The sequence below is a fragment of the Lathamus discolor genome, chromosome 10 (genome assembly GCF_037157495.1).
Source record: "Lathamus discolor isolate bLatDis1 chromosome 10, bLatDis1.hap1, whole genome shotgun sequence".
Lineage (NCBI taxonomy): Eukaryota > Metazoa > Chordata > Aves > Psittaciformes > Psittacidae > Lathamus > Lathamus discolor.
Genome location: NC_088893.1, coordinates 581,562 through 596,094, shown reverse-complemented (window position 1 = coordinate 596,094; position 14,533 = coordinate 581,562).

Here is a 14,533-nt window from a genome sequence, read left to right as displayed (position 1 = left end):
CTTCCTTAGCTTATCTATGAGGGTGCTGTGGGAGACAGTATCAAATGCCTTACTGAAATCAAGAAGAAATACATCTACCGCTCTACCATCATCCCTCCACCTAGTCACTTCCTCATAGAAGGCTATAAGGTTGGTCATACATGACTTCCCCCTCATAAAACCATGTTGGCTGTTCTTAATGACCCCCTCATCCTTGATATGCCTAGTGATGGAGTCAAGAATAACTTGTTCCATCACCTTTCCAGGGATGGAGGTAAGGCTGACCGGTCTATAATTACCCGGGTCCTCCTTCTTGCCTTTCTTATAGACTGGTGTGACCTTTGCCATCCGCCAATCCTCAGGCACCTCGCCCGTTTCCCATGACTTACCAAAGATGATGGAGAGTGGCCTAGCAATGACCTCCGCCAGCTCCCTCAGCACCCGTGGGTGCATTCCATCCGGACCCATCGATCTACAGATGTCCAGATTGCATAGCTGATCCCTAACCCAATCCTCATCTACCAAAGCAAACTCCTTTGTCCTGACTCCTTCTGGGGCTATAGAAATCCGGGGCCCTCGGGGAGAGTCTGCAGGAGTAAAGACAGAGGCAAAGAAGGCATTCAGCACCTCTGCCTTCTTTATATCCTCTGTCTCCAGGGCACCCACTTCGTTCACCAGTGGGCCTATATTGCCTCTTGTGTTAGTTTTAGTTGCTATGTATTTGAAGAAGCCCTTTCTATTGCCTTTAACCCGACTAGCAAGATTGAGTTCCAAGGAGGCCTTAGCTGTCCTAATTGCCTCCCTACATCCTCTAACCACTGTCCTATATTCCTCCCAAGCGGCCAGCCCCTCCTTACATAATCCATAGATTCTCCTTTTCCACTTGAGTTTGCCCAGCAGCTCCTTGTTTAACCACGCCGGTCTCCTAGATCCCTTACTTGATTTCCTACTCATTGGGACGCTCCGATCCTGAGCTTGGAAGAAGCGGTCCTTGAATGCTAACCAACTATCTTGAGCCCCTTTACCGCCTAGTACACTTTCCCATGAGACTTCCCTTAGCAGTTGACTGAAGAGGCCAAAGTTGGCCCTTCGGAAATCCAGAACTGTGGCTTTGCTAGGTATTCTATTCCTCCCACACAGGATCCTAAACTCCACCATCTCATGGTCACTGCAGCCAAGGCTGCCATTGACCGTCACCGCTTCGACCAAACCCTCTTTGTTGGCGAGTACTAAATCTAGCAGCGCTGCTCTCCTAGTTGGTGCGTCCACCATTTGCATTAAGAAATTATCATCAATGCATTCGAAGAACCTCCTAGACTGTGAATGACTGGCTGTGTGAGTCTTCCAGCAAATATCGGGGTAGTTAAAATCCCCCACGACGACTAAGGCATGTAGTCGCGAGGTTACTTCCAGTTGCCTGTAGAAAGCCTCATCAACTCCTTTATCCTGATCAGGAGGTCTGTAATAGACCCCCACAACTGTATCACCCGTGCCAGTCTGTCCCTTAATTCGTACCCACAGACATTCCACTTGCTCCTCATCCGACCCCGGACAGAACTCAATACATTCTGGTTGCTCTCTCACGTAAAGAGCAACTCCACCACCTCGCTTCGCTGACCTATCTTTCCTAAAAAGGACATAGCCATCCATGACCACATTCCAGTCATGTGAACTGTCCCACCATGTCTCTGTAATTGCCACTAGATCATAACCTTTAGCCCGCACACAGACTTCTAACTCCTCCTGTTTATTCCCCATGCTGCGTGCATTGGTGTACAGGCGTTTCAGGGAGCCAGTCCTAGTACCCTTTTTCCCCTGCGGGACAGGGTCTAAAAAGCTATCCTTTCCCACAAATGGAACAAGAGATTGATAGTCCTCCTTAGCCCGCCATCCTTCAATCCCTAGCATGCTCCTCTTGGGCTTGTCCCCAACAGGCCCAGTTAAATCCCCTCCCCCCTTCATAACTAGTTTAAAGCCCTGTCAATAAGCCCTGCTAACTCCTGCCCCAAAACCCTTTATCTTCTCTGGGACTCTTGTATCCCGCCTGTCACCAGCAAACCAGGTGTCCGATACAGCAGCCCGTGACTGAAAAACCACGAATGTTTGAACTCTGCTCCCTCAGCCAAAGAGCCAGGAGTGAATAATTCTGCTGGGCCTCTTCAGCACCCAGCTTTGAAGGGTGACACACACATTGCTGTCTCTCCTCACTTTCCTACCTCAAAGTGCATTGAATCCAACATCTTTGGTGCCTCCTCTTGGCTGAGCACAGCAGAGTAAAGCACGAACGTTTGAACTCTAATCCCACAGCCAAAGAGCCTGGAGTGAAAGATCTCTCTCGTCATCTTCAGCACACAGTAAGCTTTGCAAGGGTGACACACACTTTGCTGTCTCTCCTCACTTTCCTACCTCAAAGTGCATTTGATTCCAACATCGCCGCCGCCTGCTCTCAGCTGAGCACAGCAGAGTAAAGCACTAATGTTTGAACTCTGCTCCCTCAGGAAAAGAGCCAGGTTTGAAAGTTGTTGCTGGGCATCTTCAGCACACAGTGAGCTTTGAAAGGTGACATGCACATTGCTGTCTCTCCTCACTTTCCTACCTCAAAGTGCATTTGAATCCAACTTCTCCGGTGCCTGCTCTAGGCTGAGCACAGCAGAGTAAAGCACGAACAAAGCTACATATGACACGGACTTCTGGAGTCACCTCTTAAATTCTAGCCCTGCTGCATGCATTCCAGTGGCCTTATCCGAAAAGTGAAGGTTTCCCAGGGATATACACTGGTTTCAGTGCCTGCTTTTACTTTTGCATCTGAAACACGCATCTCAGGCCCCAAGTGTCTCCTTGTAAAGCTGAGATTTGTCTTGGTACCTACTGATTCTAACTAGTAGTGTTTATCAGTGAAGGTGCTTGTGCCTGCCAACTCTAGTATCTCAGTGTAGAAGCTTATTTACCTTGGGTTTGGCTTGAGGAAAGGGTTGTTCAGGGAAGTGTGAGCGAGTTGATGTCTTTCTGTATTTACGTACGGCTGGAAGTTGTTTCCAGTGGTTCCGCCTGCTCAGGGAATGGTTAATTGGGTAATTTGAGTAAATACAAACAGTATGGTTGTGAAGCTGTGGGAGAGTGGGGAGCATTCCCTGTGGCAGCTTCATTTGAGGCTTCAGCACAGTGGTAAATCTAAGGCATTCAGGTGAATCTGCTGTTAAATTTAGTGTGGTCCCAGGCACTGGGATGTAAGGGAGGTCACAACCATCATGTTTGTGAAACACTGTTTTTTCAGCACAAGTTAATTAAAAGTGTTTTTCTTCCAAGAGGTCCAAATGAGGCTTCTATGTCCCATTAGGTCAAGACCTGCCCTCTTCAGCATCTTAAACCTGCAGTGACTATCTGCAAATACATGAAGGTGCCCCGCTATAAACTATGGGCACATTGGAGCAGAGGAAGGCTCTGATTCAGTACTTTGCTTTTTTAATGATGAATGTGGTTTCTTGCAACCAGAAGTGACTTGTGTTGGATATCAGCTGGGGAAACCAGCAGCACAAGCAGCCTACCCCGTTTCCAGGGGACAAACAACAGCCACAGCGATGGGAGCCTATGAAAAGAATGACCTGGACTTTAGGCAAAGCTACTAGAGTGTTGGAAAACAAATTAGTATATGTAAAAGGGGACACTTTTCAATACTTCAGGAGATCAGGCTGGATAATAACTATGAATGTGCATTGGTAAAATGGCCTGGAAAAACAGGAACTGTGCTGAGCTTTGTATGGGAAACAGCAATCTGGCCCACCTCTGAATTTCAAAGAAGTCAATTCTGATTCAAGTGAATAAGAGAGAAACCCACTATGAATAGGGAAGGAATTAAGTAAGAGGTAAAGGAAGTAAGATTAAAGCTCATTCTTTCCGTGATGGTTAGGTCTAATTGAATCGGGTCTATTCTGCAGTAATCGTGCCTGATTTTTACCTCATAAATAATAATCATAAAAAATCATAAAAAGTTGATGCGCAGCTGCAACAGTGTGGTGGGGCTCATAAATGAGTATGCAGTCTAAGGAAGAAGAAACCCCTAAACCCCCCCCCCCCCGAAAAAAAACCCTTATTTCCTCCAAGTGGAAACATCAACAAGCATTGCTGATAAACAGACGGAAATCTCAGGTTTGGAGAGGTCCTTAGCATTTAGAGAGTCATTCTTTTTACATTCAAGGGCCGAGAATGCTTGTTTAGATTTAGGGAAGAGGGGAGAATTGGAGAAAGGAAAACAGGACTGTCTTGGAGACAGAGATCTTTCCACCTAAGTGTTACAGAGTTTGCTGTGGAGTTTCTCCTTACAAATGCTTTCCTGACAATTTTAATTGGTTTTATTCTCTTTTTTTAAAGCTGGTTTCTTGCTTCCATTCCCCACTTCACTGCCTGACTTCCCATAAATATTACTGCATTTTTGTTGTTGTTAACATTTGCAGTGCAAATAACAAATATTTAAGCTTGTCTTGCAGGGAAAAAGTCAATTTTTTAAAACCAAATGAATATCAAATTAAAGTGCTTGCAAATACTTCTCAGCGATACCTTCTCTCAGGCTTATTTCCAAAGCACTTTGTTAGCATCTCTTAGCACCTGTAGCATCAAACATGCTTACTCCAAGCCACTTTGAGACCTGCATTTGCACGTGGGTGACTGCTAGATGAGATGCTTCATTTTGTAGGCACGGTGTGGACCACGTCCGGCAGTGAGTGTCCCTCTCTTCACCATCACTGCTGGGGCTGGGGAGTGTTCTCCATATCTGGAGATAACTGCTCCAGCTACCAGCAGGCTGCTCCGGGCAGCACTTGGCCGGGTCGCGGTGTCCCAGGGACCGGCTGCTTCCCCTGGGGCCGCCGGCGCTGTGGCAGCCACAGAGGCGTTTGCTTGCTGCCATCTCTGAAGCGGGGTTTGCTTTTAGAGGGGAGCAGGGAGCAGGATGGAGCGGTCCCAGCACCCTGTCCAGGTGAATCTTAACAATATCCAGTGCTGGGGAATCCACCATTTCCCTGGGGAGATTATTCCAAAGGCTGACTGTTCTCATTGTGAAAAATTTCCCTCCTGTGTCCAATTGGAACGTCCCCAGGAGTAACTTGTACCCAGCGTGGAGCCTATTTTCCCTAAAGGGCTCTTGCACATAAGCTTTTCCTGGAGGGGAAAAAAAGGTAACAGTAATTGGAGTAAAAAAATAAATTAATTGGAGTCATAAACCAGGGGGTGCCCTTGGGGATGAGCCTCAGTTAACCTCAGCACACCCCTGACTGCAGCTCTGTATGGCTGGGGTTTTTAATGTAGTGCAGGTAAGACAGAGCAATGGTTTGGCTCAGGGCAGCCTGGCTGTGCCTGGGGTCAGGTCCATGGTGAGCTGGGAGAGAGGGACCTTACTCATGCAGTCACTAGCAGCTCGTTTAGGGCTTTTATTTCTTTATTGGTGATTAGTGGTAGTGTTTTTTTTTTTTTCTAATGGAAGGAAATAGGGAGGAAATGGTTCCTTGCCTTCATTTATCAGGGATTTGTTTAAAGGGGTGCTCACGTTCCCTGGAAATAGGTCAGGGTTCTGTATTTTCAGGGACGAGAACCTGGCTGGGCTGGATGTCAGATGTTTGGAGCACTCGCAGACTTCCCTGTGCGAGGCCATTCCTCATCCCCATCCTCTCGGCCCGGTTCCGGGGCTGCCCTGTGTCCTGTTGCTGGTGCCTGGAACGGGATGGTGTCAGGTCCCAGACAAAGCAGCCTCTGGCTGCTCTTCCCAGGCTGTGCATGGGATCGGTGGTCAATGAAGTGGAAATGAATGTTCCTGGCACGTTCCAGGCAGCGTGGGGTTGCGCGAGGAGGGCACGTTCAAGGCCAGGTTGGACGGGGCTTGGAGCAAGCTGCTCTAGTGGAAGGTGTCCCTGGCCGTGGCAGGGGGTTGGAACTGGATGAGCTCTAAGGTTCTTTCTAAGCCATTCCATGATTCTATGATCACCTCTCAGAGATGTGTGCCTCCCACCAAACAGTTTTGGAGCTGGTAGTCATTGGGCACAGAGCTTTTAAGAAAGAAATGCCAGTTTCCAGTGGGGTGATAGTGCTGCCCGCAACAACAAATGAGGACTGGAATGAGGCTGGTTCAGGCTCCCAAAAGCCACAGACCTCCTGTGGATCCTGTGCAGGTGCTATACCTCTTGTACTACTGCAAGCCTGGGGCAGGCAGGGCAACGCAGGAAGCTGCTGGAGCATTTGCCTTGTGCCATGTCTCCTGTGTTGGCATTGCGGTGGGATGAGACGTGAGGGGGTCTAAGGGAGCTTCGCTGCTCGTTGCTGCAGTTGTGTCCAGTGTGGCACTGAAGGAGTGTTTCAGGGGTAAATAGGGATGTCGGGTGTCTGATATATAACAATTTCTGGTGGTTTTGTGCATCGAGGTTGAGATGTTTCTGTGAGTTCAGAGCTCGGGGTGGCTCTTGTCACCATCCCCCAAATTCACAGCAGGCACAGGCTCTGATGTTCTTGAAGCCCAAAGGAGCAAGAAACATTGCTGATACCTGAAATCTGATTCAAAAAATGCCTTTGTGCACTGAAAGGACTCAGCCTCTAGGAAAGTTACTCATCTTCCTCTTCAGCTGAGATAACACCATTCCTCGCGGCTGTCCTTCCCCAGCCCTGTCACACACTCTCAGCTTGGCCAGGCAGCCGGAGCCCGAAAATCCTAGCAACAATGACATTGTTTTCTCTACTTGCACCTCTTCAGGCTGAGCAGAACCGATGACACACCGTGGAGTCGGCAGCAGAACTGGTATTGATGCCATCTGCAGAGCCGCCTCCTCACCGTCTTCAAATGAAATCTACTGAACTGATTGGTTGGTTCTTCTCGGGGTGCAGGGTGCTCGTGGTGGGCACCATGGTGCCCAGGCAGGAGCCCAGGGTCCCCCCAGCCTGGGGGATGCTCTTTGTGTCTCACACCAAGTGTGGGTGAGGAGATAGCACATCTTGTCCCTTTCCTTGGCACATGCTGTGTGCCACAGGCTCCTTCCAGACATCGCGTCCTCCCCATGAGCAGTTTCCAGCAGCAAATGTTCTTGTGACTTCCCTTTTTTTCCACTCTTTTTATCACAGGCTGCTTCTGATGTGGGAGACAAAGGCTCAGCTCTGCTCTGTCTTCAGAGAGATGCAGGCTGGGTGTCTTGCAAACCCTCTTAGGCTTTATGCTCCTTGGGATGCTTGTTTCAAAAGTCAGTTTGGCTCTTTGTATTTAGCTTAAAGTGCTTCTTGGGATTTATGTTCTTGCGTGCCCAGGTTGACCCTGGCGGGGGAGAGAACTTCTGGCCTCATAGGGAAGTTAGAAGATAGGCCAGTGTCATTTTACAGCATGGAAAAAGCAAAGGGAAACACCACAGCTTTTGCTTTCCAGTTTTGGGGGGGTGTTGTTGTGCAGAGCCACAGGGCTTTGGATGCCTGTGGTGAGCAGGGTGGTCTGGTCAGGGGTGATGAAGGAAGCCAAGTCCTACAGCCACATCCCACCGGTAACAGGAAATGCCCTGTGTGGTTCTCCCTCCAGAGCCCTGAGTTTGGGCCTGAGAGCAGTGAATTTGGGCTTTTAAAGTAAATGATGGATTCTAAATGTATAAATTCTGGGGTTTGCATTTGGAAGAGGACTCGCTGCATGTCTACAGCTAGAAACTTGGGGAGTAAAACTAGTGTAAAAGCCAAGATTGGCGTGAGAGACTTCCAGAAGAGGTAGGCAGGCAGGCAGTCACGCAGCACACCAACTCCCATGAAACCACTCGTCCCACACACAGGGGACACAGCACAGCCCCAGAACGCTGTTGGGGTTGTAGCACACTGGTGGGCATCCTGCACTGCCAGCCACAGCACAGGAGGACATGCACAAGGTGACACACGTGGGAAGCATGGTGCCTCTGGCCTCCTCCTGCAGAAACAGCCTTGCAAAATTACAGCTGGGAGGTGGAAATGAAACAGGGGAGGGATGAGTCTGGGGGCAGCTCGGTTTAAGCACAGTGCTGTGCTCAGCAGCCTCGAAGCCAATGACAAAAGGTGAACTTTAGAATCACTGAGTGCTTCTGCTGCTGGGAAGGGAAACTGGGCCAGTTGAAGGGTTATGTTCCCAGCTGTAGTGGGCTACTTTTGCTTAGTAAATGATTAAGACCTGCAAATACTAAAACCAGTTAAAATAAACCAAAAGCAACCCGGCCCAAATGGCCCCATGAGCAGGCAGCTCTGCTTCAAGCCAGCCCCAGAGGAGCCCATTTTCTTCTGAGAGTATTTTTCTAATTCCCTCGTGTGGGATTGATGCTTTCAAATTGTTGGCTCAATTTTCGCATTTGCAGCTTTGCACTTGACTAAAAGAAATGGCTCTAGGAGATGGGTTATCCCAAGGAGCTTATCTTCTTCCCTCAAGCTATGGATTTATTTTCCTCTGCATGCATGGTCCTGCCAAGCACTAAGGCCAGTGCAGGCATGGGCTGATGGGAAGCATGCCCCATGGCCATGGAAGCAGAAGCCATCGCACAGCAGCAGTGCTCTGGCTTGGTAGCATTTTAAGCATCACAGCTTTGGCTTTCCCACCCCAGGAGGTCCCTTGCCTCGTATGCCCAGCATCCTCATCCCTTGGGCTGGTGGTTTGGGGTTCAGCAGCATGCCAGGGCAATGGAGAGTGGTTTCTCAGCAGCGGGTGCCTCTGCTGCCCCGGCTGAGTGTGGGAGAGTGCTTCCAGCTCTGTTTGAGCTGGCAGCAGTCAACCAGCCCTGTGAGTGCTGGCCATGATTATTGCTGCCGCCGCTTAAGAGAGGGTGCGTTTTCCGCTCTCGCGGCAAGGGCAGGAGCCAGGAGAAGCCTCTGCAGCCGTGCCAGGGCTGAGTCACCCTGGCTGGGAGGAGAGGAGTGTGCATGTGTGTGGAATTAAACAGTCAATCATGCTTTCAGGAAGCCTGACATCATGGCTGATATTTTTATTTCCGGATTCCCAGCTTCGACTCTTGTGGCACGCTTGTTCCTGACATCCTGACCGCAGTGACGCCACGCTGGTGCCAGCTCCATCCCACCTCCATCCGAGAGCCCCAGCTCATCCCTGCCCAACATGCGAGGGGGACATTTTGGCAGTTGATTTGCTTTGCAGCCCCTCGATCACCCAGGGGCAGGTGGGTGCCTTGTCCCCTTGGCTGCTGGGTTCCCCTCGTCATCCGTGCACAGGCCCAGTGGCTGCAGTACTGCAGAGGTTCCCAGGAGCAACCTGCCATGGCAGGGAATTGTGTGCAGATAAGAACTGTTGTGTGGGAAAACTCAGGAATGGAGGGAGCCTGCTGGAATGGAGTGACTACATGAGCCTCTGTCCTTGGGCAAGAGAGAAAACGAGAGCAAAGTCGAGCTGCACCTTTATAAAAATGATATGAAAAGAAGTAAAAGGAAGCAGATGGCCCATGGTTTGGGAAGGATGAGAAGTGGTGTTTCCCCTTGGTGAACCCTCAGTGGCTTAGCATGAGGTTTGGGGTCAGCCGGGGGGCTGGGCCACTGCCAGCAGAAGTGTCCCCAGCGGTGGTAGCCCTGGCTGGGGACCCAGGAGGGACCCACACAAACATGACTGGGATGTGGCTCGCATTGTGGGAAGCTGGAGAGTCCCCCCTGAGCTCTCCCAGGGTTATCCCAGCTGGGTTCCAGGCACTGAGGGAAAAAGACCATTGCTCAAGATGTTAGTGTACACATCAGGAATGTGTTTGCTCCTGAAGCCCCAGCCCCTGGAGCCACGGGAAGAGGAGAATTGCAAAGGCATGTGGGGGGAGGGGGTGGGGGGTGTGTGCTGTTTGTTTTAGTTTTGCCTCCTTAGCCCCTGGTTTCTGGATCCAAGCCCAGTGACAATGTAACACCTACTAAAGCCACTTGAGAAACCTGGTCTAGTGGAAGGTGTGCCTGCCCATGGCAGGGGCATTCACCAGGGTTTCTGGCTCAGCATCCAAACCGAAAGGAACTGAGCAATTGCACGCGTTCCTCCTTGGTGGAGCCAAGAGCTGTTCCTGTCATGCTTTGTATTTGCTCTCTGATTAATGTAGGATAGATTCTCTTTTCAGGGAAGAGACTCGGAGAAACCAACAGCAGCGGGTGAAGTATTTGGCAAACAATTCCTTCGATGTGGCGCGTAGGTAGCGCTTGATGTATTTGCGAGTTATGCATAGCTAAATACATATATCTCACTCCACGTAATGTTTCCACTCCTTTGCAGGCTACCTGCAAAACACAGACACTAGCAGAAGCTGTAAATACAGTGATGACACCACTGAATGAGCCTATTCTCTAAAGCTTTTTGATGCAAAACATTTTTGTGTTTTCCAGGGAAAGACAATGAGATTTCGGTCCTGGCTGGCCCATCCTGCGGGCAGGGATGTGGTCCACATGGTTTGGGGTATTGATACACCCAGAAGAATAAGGTGTCCTGGCACTGTAGGTGTGTGTTGGTAATTGATGGCAAAGTTTTAGATCTTTGAGGGGGTTTTTGGTGCTGGCATCAAATTGGGAGTTGTGGCTTGGCTGCTTCTTTCAAGACAACAAGATAGAGTGATTCTGGGAAAGAAAGCTACAACAAACAAAACTTTTTGTCATTTTGAGTTCCTCTCTTTCTTAAATGGAACTAAATCCGTCTTTCTTGAAATGGGGATATTCCCTTTTTTCTTGTTTAGGAAGTGTTGGAACAAGAGCCTGGGACTTTTGGAAAGAAAAATCCTGCTGCTTTTTCTGTTCCCCTGTCCCTTCCAGCTTGACTCCCCTGTCAGACCAGTCCCTTTTGTCCTTGGTTGCATTTCTCTTGCTAGAAAAGCCTCAGCAGGGTCACTGCTGTATCCTCCCACTTCACAGAGACATTCCCAACCCAATCCATCCATCCCAACACTGCACAGAAATGTGCTGGGTTCTTCTTCTTTTTTTTTCTCCTGGGCCTCCCTGCCTCAGAGTGGAGGTTTGTGGAGGTTTCTCTAGTTTTCCTTTGCTCAGCGCTCAGGAGAGAGAAAGAGGAAGGAAACCTGCCACTGCTCGGCTCAATGCTCAGTTAAAAATAGCCGGGCCGGCGTTCCCATCCTCACTTCCCCCAGCCCCGATACTCCAAATACGTCACCAACTATCCCTTTTTGGCACATTTCTGTTTGGCCCCTCCCCGTGTTTGGGTGCTCTGGAGCCACCTGGGGAGTCCAGAGCGGATGGGGATCCTCCCCATATCCAAATTGTTTTCCATCTGAGGCCCATCCCCACCCGTTTGGGGTTTACCAGCTCCCAGGAGCTGCGGTGCTGTCTCTCCTGGGGCCATTCAGTGGGAGAGGGGCAGAGGCTGCCAGAGCCAGGGGTCACACACACAGAATCACACACACAGAATCCCAAGGATTGGAAGGGACCTCAAAAGATCATCTAGTCCAACCCCCCTGCAAGAGCAGGGTAACCTACAGTACATCACACAGGAACTTGTCCAGGCGGGCCTTGAATATCTCCAGTGTAGGAGACTCCACAACCCCCTGGGCAACCTGTTCCAGTTCTCTGTCACTCTTACAGTAAAGAAGTTCTTCCTGATGTTAACGTGGAACTTCCTATGCTCCAGTTTACACCCATTGCCCCTTATCCTATCACTGGATATCACTGAAAAAAAGCCTAGCTCCATCATCCTGACACCCACCCTTTACATATTTGTAAACATTGATGAGGTCACCCCCCAGTCTCCTCTTCTCCAAGCTAAAGAGACCCAGCTCCCTCAGCCTCTCCTCATAAGGGAGATGTTCCACTCCCTTAATCGTCTTTGTGGCTCTGCGCTGGACTCCTTCAAGCAATTCCCTGTCCTTCTTGAACAGAGGGGCCCAGAACTGGACGCAGTATTCCAGATGCGGCCTCACCAAGGCTGAGTAGAGGGAGAGGAGAACCTCTCTTGACCTACTAACCACACCCTTTCTAATGCACCCTAAGATGCCATTTGCCTTCTTGGCCGCAAGAGCACATTGCTGGCTCATGGTCATCCTCCTATCCACCAGGACCCCCAGGTCCCTTTCCCCTTCGCTACTTTCCAGCAGGTCACCCCCCAACCTGTACTGGTACATGGGGTTGTTCTTCCCCAGATGCAAGACTCTACACTTGCCCTTGTTAAATTTCATCAAGTTTCTCCCCGCCTAACTCTCCAGCCTGTCCAGGTCTTGCTGAATGGCAGCACAGCCTTCTGGTGTGTCAGCCACTCCTCCCAGTTTTGTGTCATCAGCGAACTTGCTGAGGGTGCACTCAGTTCCCTCATCCAGGTCATTGATGAAAATATGAAACAGCACCGGTCCCAGCACCGACCCCTGAGGGACTCCACTAGTCACAGACCTCCAGCTAGATTCTGCGCCATTGACCACAACTCTCTGCCTTCTTCCTTTCAACCAGTTCTCGATCCACATCACTACTTGATCGTCGAGCCCACACTTCCTTAGCTTATCTATGAGGGTGCTGTGGGAGACAGTATCAAATGCCTTACTGAAATCAAGAAGAAATACATCTACCGCTCTACCATCATCCCTCCACCTAGTCACTTCCTCATAGAAGGCTATAAGGTTGGTCATACATGACTTCCCCCTCATAAAACCATGTTGGCTGTTCTTAATGACCCCCTCATCCTTGATATGCCTAGTGATGGAGTCAAGAATAACTTGTTCCATCACCTTTCCAGGGATGGAGGTAAGGCTGACCGGTCTATAATTACCCGGGTCCTCCTTCTTGCCTTTCTTATAGACTGGTGTGACCTTTGCCATCCGCCAATCCTCAGGCACCTCGCCCGTTTCCCATGACTTACCAAAGATGATGGAGAGTGGCCTAGCAATGACCTCCGCCAGCTCCCTCAGCACCCGTGGGTGCATTCCATCCGGACCCATCGATCTACAGATGTCCAGATTGCATAGCTGATCCCTAACCCAATCCTCATCTACCAAAGCAAACTCCTTTGTCCTGACTCCTTCTGGGGCTATAGAAATCCGGGGCCCTCGGGGAGAGTCTGCAGGAGTAAAGACAGAGGCAAAGAAGGCATTCAGCACCTCTGCCTTCTTTATATCCTCTGTCTCCAGGGCACCCACTTCGTTCACCAGTGGGCCTATATTGCCTCTTGTGTTAGTTTTAGTTGCTATGTATTTGAAGAAGCCCTTTCTATTGCCTTTAACCCGACTAGCAAGATTGAGTTCCAAGGAGGCCTTAGCTGTCCTAATTGCCTCCCTACATCCTCTAACCACTGTCCTATATTCCTCCCAAGCGGCCAGCCCCTCCTTACATAATCCATAGATTCTCCTTTTCCACTTGAGTTTGCCCAGCAGCTCCTTGTTTAACCACGCCGGTCTCCTAGATCCCTTACTTGATTTCCTACTCATTGGGACGCTCCGATCCTGAGCTTGGAAGAAGCGGTCCTTGAATGCTAACCAACTATCTTGAGCCCCTTTACCGCCTAGTACACTTTCCCATGAGACTTCCCTTAGCAGTTGACTGAAGAGGCCAAAGTTGGCCCTTCGGAAATCCAGAACTGTGGCTTTGCTAGGTATTCTATTCCTCCCACACAGGATCCTAAACTCCACCATCTCATGGTCACTGCAGCCAAGGCTGCCATTGACCGTCACCGCTTCGACCAAACCCTCTTTGTTGGTGAGTACTAAATCTAGCAGCGCTGCTCTCCTAGTTGGTGCGTCCACCATTTGCATTAAGAAATTATCATCAATGCATTCGAAGAACCTCCTAGACTGTGAATGACTGGCTGTGTGAGTCTTCCAGCAAATATCGGGGTAGTTAAAATCCCCCACGACGACTAAGGCATGTAGTCGCGAGGTTACTTCCAGTTGCCTGTAGAAAGCCTCATCAACTCCTTTATCCTGATCAGGAGGTCTGTAATAGACCCCCACAACTGTATCACCCGTGCCAGTCTGTCCCTTAATTCGTACCCACAGACATTCCACTTGCTCCTCATCCGACCCCGGACAGAACTCAATACATTCTGGTTGCTCTCTCACGTAAAGAGCAACTCCACCACCTCGCTTCGCTGACCTATCTTTCCTAAAAAGGACATAGCCATCCATGACCACATTCCAGTCATGTGAACTGTCCCACCATGTCTCTGTAATTGCCACTAGATCATAACCTTTAGCCCGCACACAGACTTCTAACTCCTCCTGTTTATTCCCCATGCTGCGTGCATTGGTGTACAGGCGTTTCAGGGAGCCAGTCCTAGTACCCTTTTTCCCCTGCGGGACAGGGTCTAAAAAGCTATCCTTTCCCACAAATGGAACAAGAGATTGATAGTCCTCCTTAGCCCGCCATCCTTCAATCCCTAGCATGCTCCTCTTGGGCTTGTCCCCAACAGGCCCAGTTAAATCCCCTCCCCCCTTCATAACTAGTTTAAAGCCCTGTCAATAAGCCCTGCTAACTCCTGCCCCAAAACCCTTTATCTTCTCTGGGACTCTTGTATCCCGCCTGTCACCAGCAAACCAGGTGTCCGATACAGCAGCCCGTGACTGAAAAACCACGAATGTTTGAACTCTGCTCCCTCAGCCAAAGAGCCAGGAGTGAATAATTCTGCTGG